The following is a 14,307-nucleotide window of genomic DNA, read 5'->3' as shown; positions in this document are numbered from 1 at the left end:
CAGGTGCGGGGAACCGAGGGCTCGTGGGGAAGACTTGCAGGTATCTGGGCAGAGGTAACAATATTTGCCCTTCGGATTTGCCCCCTTCTCCCCGCCTCGCCCCTACCCCCTGGTTTTCCTGCAGGCTCCCTCCGCCGTTCCCCGGAAAGGTTGGAGGCGGCCACGGGGTAATCGCGAAACGAGTTGGGATTTCGGGATGCAAATGTCATGTTGCGGTGCAAACGACTTCCAGATTAGCACTTTATCAGGATTTCCAACCTCATCTTTTATCTCTTTTAGGAAAGCGTCTCTCGGAGGAGATTGCCCTCAGTAGACCCGCCATAAAAAAAAAAAAGAGATTTTAGTGTTGCTCTTGTGCTTCTGTACATCCCACTGTGAGGGGGTCCCAGTGGTCCCTTGGGAATACAAGGAGTTGTGAGAAGTAACACAACTGGCCACCAGACTAACCCACTCCCTCTACCTTCCCGCTAGTACCTCCCCCTTCTGCTCTTTTTTTCAATAGCAGCCCTTTCTCAAAATCTCAGGTTACTTTGCTAAAGAGTTCTCAGCCCTATAGTTTCTGCCCTTGTCTCTGCCTCCAGCTCCTTAAGAGCCACCCAGCCCCAGCGATTGGATTGGGCAGCCCGCCTTGACACACCACTGTGCCGAGTGCTTGAGGACGTGTTTCAACAGATGGTTGGGGTTAGTGTGTGTCATCACACTCGAGTGGGGATTAGGGGAGAGAGGCAGCCTTGCTGGAGCTGTGTGGTCTTCCCCAAGTGTGAGCTGCGAGCGAAAGAAGAAATACCTAGCTTTGGGGAGAAGAGGGAGCAATCATTTTCAGCAGCTCAGAAGGAAAAGTAAAACCCCACACTTTGTTCAGGTAAAGTAAAAGGCACCTCATGCCTCCTTTTTTTTTTTTTTCCTCCCCCCCCCCCTTTTTTTTTTTTTCCTTTTTTGTTTTTTTTCCCCTTTTTCCTTCACGGATTTCAGAGGAATGCTAGCACAGCACACTTGTCAAAGCCAGTTGCTGTTGCCTTATCAATGCTGCTATTGTACGGCTGACAGATAACAGCGAGCACAGCCTGATGCTTGGCTGTCTTCATAGAGCTAACACTCTTAACGCGGCTAAGGTCACGCTTTTGAAGGTGTAGATTGGAAAATCTCCTCTGGAGAGGAGTATCCCAGCTCTGCGGGTGCCACCTCTGCCCCCCCCCCCCCCCCCCCCTTTCTCCGGCTGGCGCTGCTCCGCTTCCCGTACACACGGGCCACGCCGGGACCGCCGGCAACCGGGCAGGGGGGGCTGCAGCGGGGGGCTACTGGCTGCTGTCTCGGCGGGTATAAAATACCCCCCGTGTTTCGGTAAATCCGTGGAAACTGGTGGCCGGCGCGGAAGGGATCGGAGCAGAGTATTTCCTAGGGTTGGAGGAGGATGCTTGAGCAGTGTGCAGCCTGTCTGGAGCTCAGCTGGGAGGCAACCCGGCGTGGTTTTGAAAGTGCGTTTGAGATGTCTGTAAAGTTTGAAGACTCCTTTATAGAGACCTGGCTGGACTTCTGATGATCGGCATCGAGATGGTTTGGCTTACACATGGTCTTAAAGAGAAAACCAGTAAAGTAGGAAAAGGCAGGGTACAATGTAGTGCTGCTCTTACAGCTGCGGCAGAGCAGATGGATGTAATTCATTTGCAGATCTGTTTGTGAAAGTTTTACAAGTCATTGAAAACTAAGTAGCATCACTATAATGGATCATTAAAGTCTCGCTATATTTGTAGATGCTAAACTAGCGATCTAGTGATAATTAATTAAGCAAAAATTTATGTTTAGGAAGGGTGTCAGAAATGTAATTAGGAATTAGTTATGGAAGTGTTCTATTATCTTTTTCAGTTAATTCTGCTATTAAGTTCATTGATGTCTGGACCGTGGGAAGCCCAGCAAATTAACTATGAAGTCAGAAATGTTATCACTAATTACAGTATGTTAGCCTATCAGAGAATTAAGATGTTCTGATTGTTTTACTCTAAATGATTTAGATGGAGAAACTAGAGGATGGGTTATTCCCCGCACCCTTTTTTTTTTTAATAGAAGATTTATTGTATATATATATTGTCTTCCTGTGCAGAGTAACAGAATGATTTGTTTCTTTCTCACTATAACAGATCTTCACACTCTCAGATACCTGTGGTGCTTATGAATTATTGGCCTCTTACTTGTGAAAGAAATCTAACACTGTCCTCACCATTTACAGGTGAGGTATTCTATAAATAATACTGTCTATAATGTGTTCTGAAATAAGATTTGTCTAGTAGGCTGAGCAAGGGGATTTGTAGCTGGTGTTTTGTGATTTTGGCATTCAACTGTGTAACAATGCCTATAAACTCATGTTTCAGGTTGCACATATATTTTTTGCCTCAAACCAACTTTTTTTTACTTTTTTACTTTTTTTTTTACTTTTTTTACTTTTTTTTTTTTTTGAGCAGGCTATTTGGTCCTTTTACAGGTTGTTCTCAGCCTGTATTTTCAAACACACTAGTCAGTAGGAATGTGTCCTCAGAAGGGACCCACAGCAATTTGAAACAGAGAAATAGCTAAATCCCTACTATAACTGCATGATCAGACCAGAAGTATGTGAGTACATTTGACTGTTTTGATTTTTCTCTTAGTTAACTCTTTCTCATTGTAAAAAGTGGTGGAAAGTTTACAAGCTTGAAATGTAAAACAAAACTAAAGGAAACCCTCATTATGACTCTGTGTTAAAGCCTTGTATATTGGATTTCTCCTTTTCACTCTTCCCTGTGTCCTGTGAGAAGCCCAATCAGTTTCCTTGCACAGGGAAGCAAATCAAAGGTGCAGCACTATGAGCTGCACAGCCTGCTGTTGTCACAGACTAACTGAGATGCATCCCTCTTGGTGGGTATTGTCAGATCACACGTCAGCTGATCTATAAGAAAACGTATTTTTCAAGAAAGTGCATAGCTAACTACACGCGCTCAGCTTGTTACTGTTTTACTAGGAAAAAACCGAGTTTCTCCAGCACTGCCAGAAAATCCTGATGAGAAACTAGGAACAGCAAATCATGTTTTCCCTTCCTTTATAATGATGGGGCTGTTTAAAAGACAATGCCCACGGGGCAGTCCAGCTTCTTGTCAAAATGTAATCTACTGTTCCAGATGGTAAACATTCAAAGACATATTTATGGTGACTTCTACATACCTTCCTTTGACACTGGCTTTTTTTCCCTGAGAGCACTTGTACTGGGTACACACATGAAGTTCCCATTAGCATCCTAGCAGCTGTAAAAGTGTTCAGAACTCTCAAAGATGTTCCTCACAGTGAGATAAAAATAATCTGAGACAAAGATCTGAGACCAGTACAACCTCAGTAGATCTGCTCAAGGTAAAAAATTCCAGAGGTACTAAAAAGATCCATAAACTGCTGCATGAAAGCTGCAACACATTTTTGTTGCGGCTAATTCATCTTTGCTTGATATGGAATGCTGAACATACCAGGCATGTCTGTACTATCAACTGTGTTTGTGATGGGAGGGGATCTGCACTGCACAAAAGCTGGTGGGTTTCTTTTTCCCCCAGCTAGTGAAGACTAGGTGGGATACTGATTGTATCCATAGAGTTGTTTTCAAAGTGTCGCCTCTTTTATTCCCCTCCTGCTTTGAGCAGTGAGGTAGAGCCCAAGACAATGTTTCCCAGCCAGAATGTGTTCTGCCCTGAATTGACTTAATTATGTGTCAGTTTATTGCTTGTCAGGGGCTTCCTCTTCTTAGCACTTTATAATCGAGGTGGGTGAGCTTGTTCCGTCATAATATGCAACTTCAATTTCTGCTGCTTGGCATGTCTCCTCGGCCTTTCATTGATTTTTGTCTCTGTTTCAGAGGGGAAAAAAAAGAATTATGATTGGTGTAATTTTGCCTGAAAAAAACCTCCCTTGGTGAATTTCCAAACGACGTGTAAATACATCTTCAAAAAGTAGGCTAAATGAGAGGTCGTTAGGGAAAAAAAGAAAGCACGTAGGAATCCAGAAGTATCCTAGAGATGGCAAGTATCAGTGTGAAAATTATTGTAACAGCTCTCGTTCCAATCAGAAACTGATAAAAATAGTATTAAAAATGTTGTGATGCTGGGGACAGGATTTCAAAATGTGGAAGCCATTATAAAACCCACACTCAGTGGAAGTTACGCGGCTATGGAAAAAAATATTTTGAAAGATCTGCAAATTCTGTTCTGACTAGACCACTTCATTGCAGGCTATTTTGACAGTTTGCAGTTTATTATCTAGCTTTGTTTAACTCACATACTGCACTTAATGTTATATGCTTGTTCATGCAGGATCAGGAGTTTGAGCCTTGTGTAACAGGAGGACTTGGGGGAGGCTGGACACTTGTCACAGATGTCATGGGAGTCATGGTTTCCGTGATTCCCTTAGCTTTAGAAAGTGCTTTGGGGGATTTGTGTTTGAGTGGGATGGCAGACTGATGCGATAACAATTGAGAAAGCTCCTTTCTGAGTGCCTTGAGAGCTGCAGTGTTCAACAGAGAAGGAGAGTCCCGTGACAACTCTGCAGTGACACTGAAAGAATCCAATTAGAGGCCACTCACGCTGTTGATACTAGATCTAGCCTAAAACATTTCCACCGTTACCACCCTCATTGTAATCCCATCCACAACACTGATAATGGGATCAAGAGTGTGTTTTCAGAACCCCGGTTTAAATTTTAACTGCTGTCTTCAGAGATTTTGAGGATATTAAATTAGAAGGCACTGAATAGCACATCTCACAAGAGAGCTACGTGACACACATGTCACCCAGTGGTTGTCTTTCTCATATTAGAGTTTCCTTCACCTCCACCACAGGTAGAGCTGCTCTAAGGAGGCTACAGATGAAGAAGGGGGGATGTATGTGCATAGTCAATAGTCCATTGAGTTATGGCTGTCCTTGCACTACAGTTACCTGTAGACCTTGTCCCTCTGCAGCGCCACAAGCGCAAAGCAGCGGGAGAAGGGAGTGGGAGGGGATATGATCCTCTTGCTGTGCCCCAGTAGTGGCAGCAAGTCTGCCTGCCTTTCCCTGCAACAAATCCTGAATCATCTCTCTGCCTTCCGAGCTGGACCAGCAACATAATATTCCCCACCACCGCCCTCTTTTTTTTTTTTTGGTCTTCCACTTTTCTTGCTCCAACACTGATTCACCATTTCCTTATGATCAGAGTGCAATAACTACTGTTCTTACCAAGTAGGGCACATTCAACATTGTTGTGTGCTTGCAGAGGACACTAAGTAGAAAGACTCAAAGCCTCAAAATGCAACACAGTAATATATGAATTGCCAAGGCAGACACATTTTAGCTGAATTAGCATATCTCAGTTATGTCAGCAGACTCCTTCTGAGAGCCCCTGCAAGGTCTTTGCTTTAGTATTGCTTGCTCATGCTCAAAAGTTGTTAACTGGTAAGAGTAATTCTATTTTAATTATTGGAGTCTTAAGACTTTCATTTTCTGAGAAAACCAATACTTGTTTCATCTTCTGGTTTATGCATTGCACATAGCAGATCTCTTATCAGTGGTTTCCCAGAACTTTAATTCCCACTTTCAGAGCCTGCTTAAAAGGTTTGGTAAGCCTTTGTTACTGTGTGTGCTCTAGCAATCATGGAGCTCTGAGCCTTCCCAGCCTTAACCGTCACTGGCGATTTGGTTACAGAGAAACATTTCTGTACTAGTTGACCTTGTCACCCAAGATTTTATCATGACTTTCTTAAAATTTTGTTTCAATTTATTTTATAGCAAAAATTAACTTACAATTGACTGCAATTCTACACTGTAATTTTTATAGCTCCCTGCAAAGTCAGTAATATTGTTGGAACACCAAACAAAAATATTCCTATTCACCAATTTTATCACAGACTAGTGTGATGATGCCACCATTATGCTCTTGAAGATTTCTAGATGTGGTACCATGCTATGGAAATCTAGACTGTTTTGTAGATCAGTGCTAGTTTATCTACAGAATATTTCATGGAGTTTCCAAATGGAAGCAAAATACTGAAAGTCAATAATTTTGTCGTATAAAAAAATCTCTCCTGATGCTGTCTGAATGTAATTATGACACTGCATGTTGCCATTTCTCAGTGGTGTAACTCTAACCCATCTTAGTAAGGAGACGAGCTGCTCCACAGCAGCTGTATTTTTGTGGTGCTTCACAGGAGGTGAATGCTGTTTGGAAAGCCCACAGAGAAGATGGGGAAGCTTTTGGCACTAGAATTCTGGAGAATAAATGTAACAGGGAGCTGAACATAGGGATTGTTTTTCTCAAAAGCATCCATAAAAACAGAACAGTGATCTGTTCCAGTATTGTAATTGCAGTGTGCCAAGATGTTCATTATTCTAGCATGTGCACTGTTTTGTCTGTTTTCACTTAAAAACAGAAAAATGTGTTACCAAGCCCATAAATGTCTGTAGAACTGCCAACTCTCCTGACTTTTATCAGTAGTCTCATGATATCTAGCCTCCTTTGTAAAGCTCCAAGTGTTAGAGTCAAGATATAATGTGAGAAGTTCAGATCTCTCCTTTCTGTGTTGGGTTTTTCTTCTTAAATCTAATCCTTCTGGTTGCTGAGGAAGCTTCACTTACATGCAGCTCCAGAAATGTGAAGGCAACTAACGGAAATCCCAAATCTCACTATGTAAACGCATGCAGACTTTGTGAATAAGGTGGATTTGTTTATGCCATCCTGGCAGTTGGGAAAAAAAACCAAAACAACCCTTTTTTTTCCTAAACAAGTTTTGCCATAATGAGCTCCTTCCAAAACTCCTGATAACTCCCATTTTGTTAAAAAGGTCTTACTGCAACAGAGGGTGAGGGTCCTTGACTCCTCTCAGCCAGTGGAATGGCGTGCTGCCCTGGAGAAACCCATTCTTGAGCCTCCAACCCTCTGCCTCCAGCAGTGTATTCCCATCTCCTCGTGCCAGGTGTGGCTCTTGGCTGACCTGGCAGGCTGAATGAGCCCACCACAGCAGCAGGAAGCTGCACTGGCTGTCTGCTGAGCGAGGCGGTTCAGCTCATCAAGTGGACAGAGGGTCCACATGGTACCAGGGAAACAGTTGGAGCTGGTGGCTTGGGGCGAGGGGTAGAAACGTGACAACCCTTTTAGGGGAGTGTGAGCTGCAAGATCACTCAGCTACAAGGTGACACCTCACGCTGTGAACCGGGGCACTGTGTGCATCTACAGGAGGTGTGATAATAGATATGCAATAACGTGCCAGTGTCACCATGAGCAGAAGGCTAAATGTGTGCTCAATGAAAGCCTATCTGTTGCTTATGGAGAGGATGGCTGCAGTGTCATTCAGAATATGGAAGGGCCCTGCGTATTGTTTCTGACTTTTTAAATCAACAAATAGGCTTTGGAGAGAAGTGTGGGGAGAAAGGAAGAAACACAAGTGCCCGCTGAGCTGCTGCCTTAAAGGTAAATGAGATTCTGAGAATGGGGTTTAGTCTGGAGAGCCAAGGCACTTGAGGTGTCCCTGGGTCTTAAATACTTATAGAGCAGCTTCCTAAAGGCATGTTCTCTCTCTGATCAATGAAAGGAGTGCCTCTGAACACCTCCAGGCATTGCAGTTGGGGAGGCAGGATTTCCAAGAGGAAATCTTCAAAGGCACCTGCATCTTTCAGTTGCACATGTAGAGATGGAGCTTATCCACTTGCTTTAAAAGGATTGCTAAGGAGCTTAAGCTGGAGGGACTTGATATCATCTTAAGTTTGTTGCTTGGCCCACAGATCAACAACGCAATGATAAACACTGTCTATTTGAACAGCTGTGAGGTAATTCCTACACAGCTCTTTAAGGTGTCTCCTATGCTTTCCATAGGAGAAAGCATGAAGCGGGTCTTTCATTTGAACAGCAGAAGCTGCAATTCACTTGAATAGACTAGGATGCTCCTCTTAGATTAAATGTAATTGTGGTACTGACTGTGGAAATGGAGCACTGCACTCCAAAGTGTCATGTTACAGTGCTGGGTTATGCCATCAAGAAAAATGCATAGCCTTTTCTTATTAACTTACATAATTTTCTTAACTTATATAATTTAAGTTACAGGAAAGTGTTTTAAAACTCACCCACTATTGTCACTAGAAGGAATATCTCAAAGGCCTGTGGGTCAAATAAAGCTTAGGGTGATCAAAGATGTTGGTGCCTGCAAGCATTAAAGGTGTAGTGTGGAATAATGGATGACCTTACAGGGGTATGATATTGAAAGAATGGAAGACAGAATTGCAAAAGATTCTGCAGCAATATTACTGGATTTAGCCATGCTAAATCTTTCAACGATTATCTCCCATTGACTTGACTGCCTCAGGGCACGCCAGTCACAAATTAGAGAACAGTAATGCAAAAGTAAACTGAATATGCTGTAAATAGTCAGCACAGCGAAACCTTTTAGCTATCCCTTTTTCCAAGGACTGAAGAAATGCCAACAGTGGGAGATTTTAGAATACTTGGGCTTTGGTAGCTTAGCATCAATAAAGAAAGAAGTATGCATTCAGCCAGCCTTTGTAGTAATTTTTAGCAAAGTTTCTCTTAGTGTCATTCTCTACTATTCTATTGAAGAGAATAGCTGTAATACCTGAATTCCTGAATGTATCCCTAGTAAAGCACACATGAATTTACCTTGTTATCTAGTCTGCATCTAAAGCCAATTTATGAACTGAGACTGCAACACTATCTGCTTGGCCAACATTGTGTCAGATTTAGTTAGCATTACCATAGTTAGACCAATAAAAATGTTCTGAAGATAACACAAGTTTATCTGCCTGGCATTCCAGTAGTTTCTTTTATCTCTATATCAGTAGCGGGTTGGCATTTCTTATCTCACTGTAAACTTCAGTCCATTGCTGGTATATAGGCCTACAGAGGGAGATTTCCTGTGCTCTACTGCTCTGCAACTCCATTCCTAAGTGCGAAAGGCCAATGAGTTAGGTTTTTTTGTTTCCTTACACTTGGTATGGAGAATTCCTCTAAGGCTTGGATTTTCTGAAGTGCATAAGGGTAAAATGAAGAGACTTTGAGGTATGCATAGTCAGGGATCACCAGGCTTCTCAAGTAACAAATAGTTCAACATAAGAAGATGTGCAGCCACAAAAAAGACATTGAAACAGGTCTATCCCTTTTTTAGGGCTTTTCCATTCTATGCGGCTAATATCCAATTTTCCTTTTCAATAAATTGCTCTACAAACTTCTTCTCTTCACAAATTATGCAACTTTTTGCACCTCAGAAACTTGTGAAGGGTTTGAGATGTAGTATAACCATATCTCAAGAAATAGATCTGTGTTACAGATACTTGTTTTGGGTCTTGAGTACCATGGCTAACTTTAACATAAAAAAGAATTCTGTCAAATCCTGTGAATCCTTTAGAGTGGAGAATACTTGTCATCATGGTCTGCAAAAGCCACGTAAAAGAAAGGCACGGATAGATAAAACTGAAGACCATGCTGTCTTGGACAGTGACATTGTGAGACATATCTTTACATTGTCCATTTTGAGGAACCCTGTCTACCTTGTATTTATGCCTGGAGAATTCACTGCTCCTCCTGGCAGCTGTACAGCATGGGTAGTGTGAGAATATCGTGTCTTTTGTGTGTTCCTCATTTTGTCTGCCATGTAAGAATCCTTAATTGTTGTCAGAAACCCACAGGATTATTGGAGAGAATCATGTGCCAAGAAGCTTGAACATATTCCTGTGCTGAGTGAGTTCTGCAGTCATACACAGGAGTACACCTACCAAGCTGCTGACTTTCTGTAGGTTCTACCTTTGGGTACTGGTTCAAAATTGCTTTGAATAAAGCTGTTTTTTACATACAATGGACTGTTCACTGAGGTCATTGAAACAAGCATCAGCAACTCCAACTGGGAGGAGTGATGCTGCTGCTCTGACCTGCCTTCTTCACTCCTCTCCTGGAGATTACTAATGGAGTGCATGCGCACACCTCAAGAGCTCTAGTGCAAAGTCCATTGCAGAGCAAATTTTAATTTGCCACAGTAATACTTGCCCTTCTATCACAGGCGGTTCAGATAATGAGCAACAGCAATTCAGCCATTCTACATTTGCTGCACTAATACAGCCCAATAGTGAACCTGAACTGTGTGTGACGCTACTGCTATCACAACAGTGGAAAAGAAATACAGACATGTGGAGCACCAGAGTGTTGAATTTGGTAGCTATTTGAACTATTCACTGGTTTTTTAGTCTCCAGCCACCTACAGCTGCCAGAACTGCCACTCTTCCCTGCTTGCGGTTGAAGAATATACTGGATTCAGTTTGGAATCAATCTCAATATGCATGTAATTATGGGCCCAGAGTTTTTCAAGTCATACCTTACTGCCAAACTACTCATCTTTAGAAAAAATGTTTAAGTGAGAGCCTAACACAGGGCAGAGCAGATCTCCCAGAATGCCTCAACCTTCTCTTCCAGACACCTTGTTGAGTCACACCTGGTATGAAATGAGGAGCCCATGTCTCAGCCCTTATCTTCAAAGCTCTGTGTGGGCCATTCTCATTGTTTGAAGAAGCTCGTTGTCTCACTTCATCATGAATCATTGACATCCACGCTTAATAGAAACAATGTGATTGAACAATGGAAGATGAAAATTCAGGTGGGCAATAAACTGCCATGCTGATGCTACTGATACAGGCATCGCAAATGAGTCTGAGTGGCAACTTCTAATAGGCAACTTCTAAAACAGTAGGAGTCTGAATCACGGCTGATATATCTCCCAAAGGAATGTAGACCAGATTCGGCAAGCGGAGGATGAAAAGAAGATGCGCTTTCTCCCTGTCTCAGTGGCATTTCAGTGTGCTTCTTACACATGTCTATCAATCCATCCACATAGTAGTGTGCTCAAATGTATACTTTTCTTCCAGGAGAAATTCTGAGTGTGGTATTGCATCATCAGACATTTCTAAGATACCTCTAGTTGCTGTAATGGACATGGGAAAGCGGTAGTGTCAAAGAGGAGCTAATCTGTTTCCTCAGTAGTATGGAAATGACATACCTGAAGACCTTAATTTTCAGCTTACTTTTTTGGATGAAGTTTTTTTCGTCCTTAGAAGCCTCATGTAAAACAAAAATCTTCTACTTCGGTAAAACCATATATGCCCTGGTAACTGTTCAGTTTAAGTACATGTACATAGAAGTACACTGGATAGGAGATTACTTTAGGTACCGCATACTACATAATTTGCAAAGGCTAAAGGTATTATTTCTCTTTTGCTGTTTCTTATGCATCCTTCATGTTTTTCCCTATTTTGTATACAGTACGCAAACTGTTTTCCATTTACACCTTTATCTTTTGATTTTCCTACTTTAAGATCTTGTGTTCAATGCTGTCAGGAAACTTCTTTAAATAAGTGTGGAGTAATGTGGAATAGTTTTAATGAAAGCTGAAAGAATGCAAACTTAATCTTTTTCATAGGAAGTTTTGTTCTGTTCTGTCCTGTGCCCTGCTTAAACACATTAGCCTTTTTTGACCTTTTCCTTGATGAAGGTTAAGTGGGAAGTATCTTGGCTGCAGCCTTTCCAGCTTAACCAGAAAGACTTTCCATGTTTCATGTTTACTTTCCCTGCTAAGGGCATTCATTTTTCCTGAATCAAAACTGTTAAACTGGGTTTTCATAGAGAAATTAATACCTTGTGGCAATGATGATGAAGTGTAAAGCCATCCTTTCTCATGTCTCCAGCTCTATTTTGCTAGTAATGATTTTGCCAGTCCTCTTGCTGAAGATTAACAAATCTCAGGAGCAAATATGTTTGGGTAATGGGTTCCTCCCAAGCATCTTCTGTATTGGCAGTAAGATCAAATGTAGAGAATTGCTGCATCTGCAATTTATGAATACTGAGTGCATTGATTCTGCAAAAACCTAGAAACGTTACCATGTTTTCCATCTCTATCTGGGCATCTTTTGTGTCTCTGTAACATACACAGAGTGAGACTAGCTCTTGGCTAGTGAGGGGTCTGCTCTCGGTTCTTGGTGTGCTCGCTCCAAAATGGTTTGGCAGTCTCCCTGTAAAAGTTTCAGAGACAACAGGATCTATGCCCTCAGGACACTGCTGCTTTTAATGGAAAAGCTGTTGTGTTCTTCAGTTACCACACTTGAGAGGAGAAGAGGTAGGTCTGAACTTCTCTCTTGCCCCCAGTCCCAGTTGTAACCATTACAGAATTTTGCAGTTTGGGATGTTTCCATTTGTTGTGCCACAGCAAATTGTGCTCCATGGAGCATTGTTATGAGGGACGCCACAATGTGCAGAGATAGTGTGAGAGCTGACTGTGTCATGCAGGGCAAAAACCAGCCATTCTTTAGCCTCATATTTAATTTTGGTTTAGTTCCCAATTTAATTGAGCCACTTCTAGCTCCCACAAAACACAATCATATGATTAACATTGTGTTCTTCCATAAATAATCTGAATTCAAGTAAATTCTTTATTCCTCTGTCAAGAATAAGGAAAGTCACCCTTTCTTGTAAAGAAAGAAACGTTCAACCAGGGTTCTCACAAGCGTATTAAACAGTTCATATACTCACAAAATGATCACTGTAAAATTCATGTTGGAAGGGAACTCGGGATGTCGTAGGTCCTACTCAAACTAGGTTCAGCTGTGAGAGAAGATCCAGTCCCTCAGGGCTTTGCCCAGTTGGATCTTGAAAACCCCAGAAGAGGGAGAGTGCACAATGTCTTGGGCAATGTGTTCTGCTATTTGAGATGGTCATGGGGAGATGTAGGACAACTATTTCTCAAAAACATGTTCCCTTGGGATAGTCCTCTTGTGGGTTTGACTAGGTCACAAAAGATCCCCTTCAAAGAATCTCTTTCAAATTCAATGTGTTTCTGTGCAGCCCAACTAAACAGAGTGTTGAAAAGTACTACTTATACAGGCTAAAACCGTGTGAGATTTTTATTTTGAGTTTAGACTTTTATGTCGGTTATGAATTTTTATAAGAAGTTTGAGAGGACTTTAATGGAACTTTGTGAGTCCTGAAATAAATAGATCAATTTCAGACTGCAGCCCACAGTCTAGAGCCCTGAAAACAACCTTTACAGTTTTGCATCTCTCATCACTGAACATTCAATTCATTCAATGCCAAGCATTTAATTGGAGCACATTACATATACCAAATTCTGGTAGTATTCTAGGAAATATAATTTTAGTTTCACCTGTCATAATTTGGGGTAAAAAGTACCTAAATTGCTTTTTTTAGTGAAAATGTTGTTCGGCATGTAAGAGACATCAACTACCAATTCATACATTATGCAAGTGATGTGACCACCTGTACCATTCAGCTAGTTTGTGAATACTGAGAGTGGAATACATATTTCCCTAAGCTCTGTTCACATCTGAGGTATCTTTGTCAGAGTTTCACTTTGAGGAAATACAGAGAAAGGAACTTTCATGGATTTTTCAAGGGTTGCAGTAAAGGGGAAAACTTGTTTCTGATACTTGTTTGTAAGGGTTAGCATTGAAAATAACCTAAACTTCAGTAACATTTATTTCATAAAATAAATTTCATAAACCAAAAATCTGGTTACTGTCTTGCTATTTTTGATGTTTTCACTGAATTGAGTTCCTAGCAAGCATGTCCTGATTCATATTTTACCCATGCTTCTTCACATCCATCAGGAGTAACTACTCATAGGTAACCAATATGTGATAGCTGTCATCATCACAAACATGTAAATATCTCTGAAACTAATGGCTTGTCTACAATGACTTTTTAAATCAGTGCAGACCTGCTTGTATAAATGTACTGAAACATGGTCAGCATTTCTCAAACAAAAGGAATATTGGACCCACACCAGCTTTGCATCTGTGTGGTAAATATACTCCCATAGAACAGACATGTGTGACCACTCTAATCTGGAGGATATTTCTAATTTCTTTGGTAGTCCTCTTTCAACCCAAGAGCTTTGACCATGTAATGGTTGAGGAGCTCCAAGAACCTCCTCAAGAAAATGAGTTGTCTGCTCCTGCGCATAGAAAGTTAAGACACCCAGACCCTGAGAAGGCAGAACTTTCCTTCTTGCTAGCTACTTAGGTCTCATCTTTGCATAACAGGGCAATAGGTCTGAAATGTAGTCTTGGAATCCTCACTTGCAGCTTGGAGCCTCAACGCAGAATCACAGAATCCTAAGGGTTGGAAGGGACCTCAAAAGATCATCTAGTCCAACCCTCCTGCAAGAGCAGGGTAACCTAGAGTACATCACACAGGAACTTGTCCAGGCGGGCCTTGAATATCTCCAACGTAGGAGACTCCACAACCCCCCTGGGCAACCTGTTC

At 41.8% G+C, this 14,307-nt stretch overlaps 1 protein-coding gene and 1 long non-coding RNA gene across 5 annotated transcripts in view; both read left to right on the top strand.

Moving 5' to 3' along the window:
* Nucleotides 1-508: 508 nt before the first annotated feature.
* The window catches only part of SULF1 (sulfatase 1), a 123,137-nt gene continuing 109,338 nt past the window's right edge, over nt 509-14,307 (top strand). For 2 of the 4 annotated variants that reach the window (XM_062633219.1, XM_062633223.1), the window contains exon 1: nt 730-862. The gene's annotated coding sequence lies outside the window, so the exon portion shown is untranslated. Of the gene's footprint in view, nt 868-14,307 lie in introns of all 4 variants that reach the window. The other 2 variants (XM_062633221.1, XM_062633220.1) reach the window with 2 other exon arrangements.
* Nucleotides 2,036-2,605, top strand: LOC134171130 (uncharacterized). The gene is made up of 2 exons (XR_009967495.1): nt 2,036-2,224; nt 2,457-2,605. It is a non-coding gene; the product is annotated as an uncharacterized LOC134171130 (long non-coding RNA).

The sequence above is a fragment of the Pezoporus occidentalis genome, unplaced genomic scaffold (genome assembly GCF_034315485.1).
Source record: "Pezoporus occidentalis ecotype Australia unplaced genomic scaffold, CSIRO_AGI_Poc_V1 ctg4, whole genome shotgun sequence".
Lineage (NCBI taxonomy): Eukaryota > Metazoa > Chordata > Aves > Psittaciformes > Psittacidae > Pezoporus > Pezoporus occidentalis.
The sequence above is the reverse complement of the archived record's forward strand: the minus strand, read 5'-3'. Positions and strand labels throughout refer to the sequence as shown.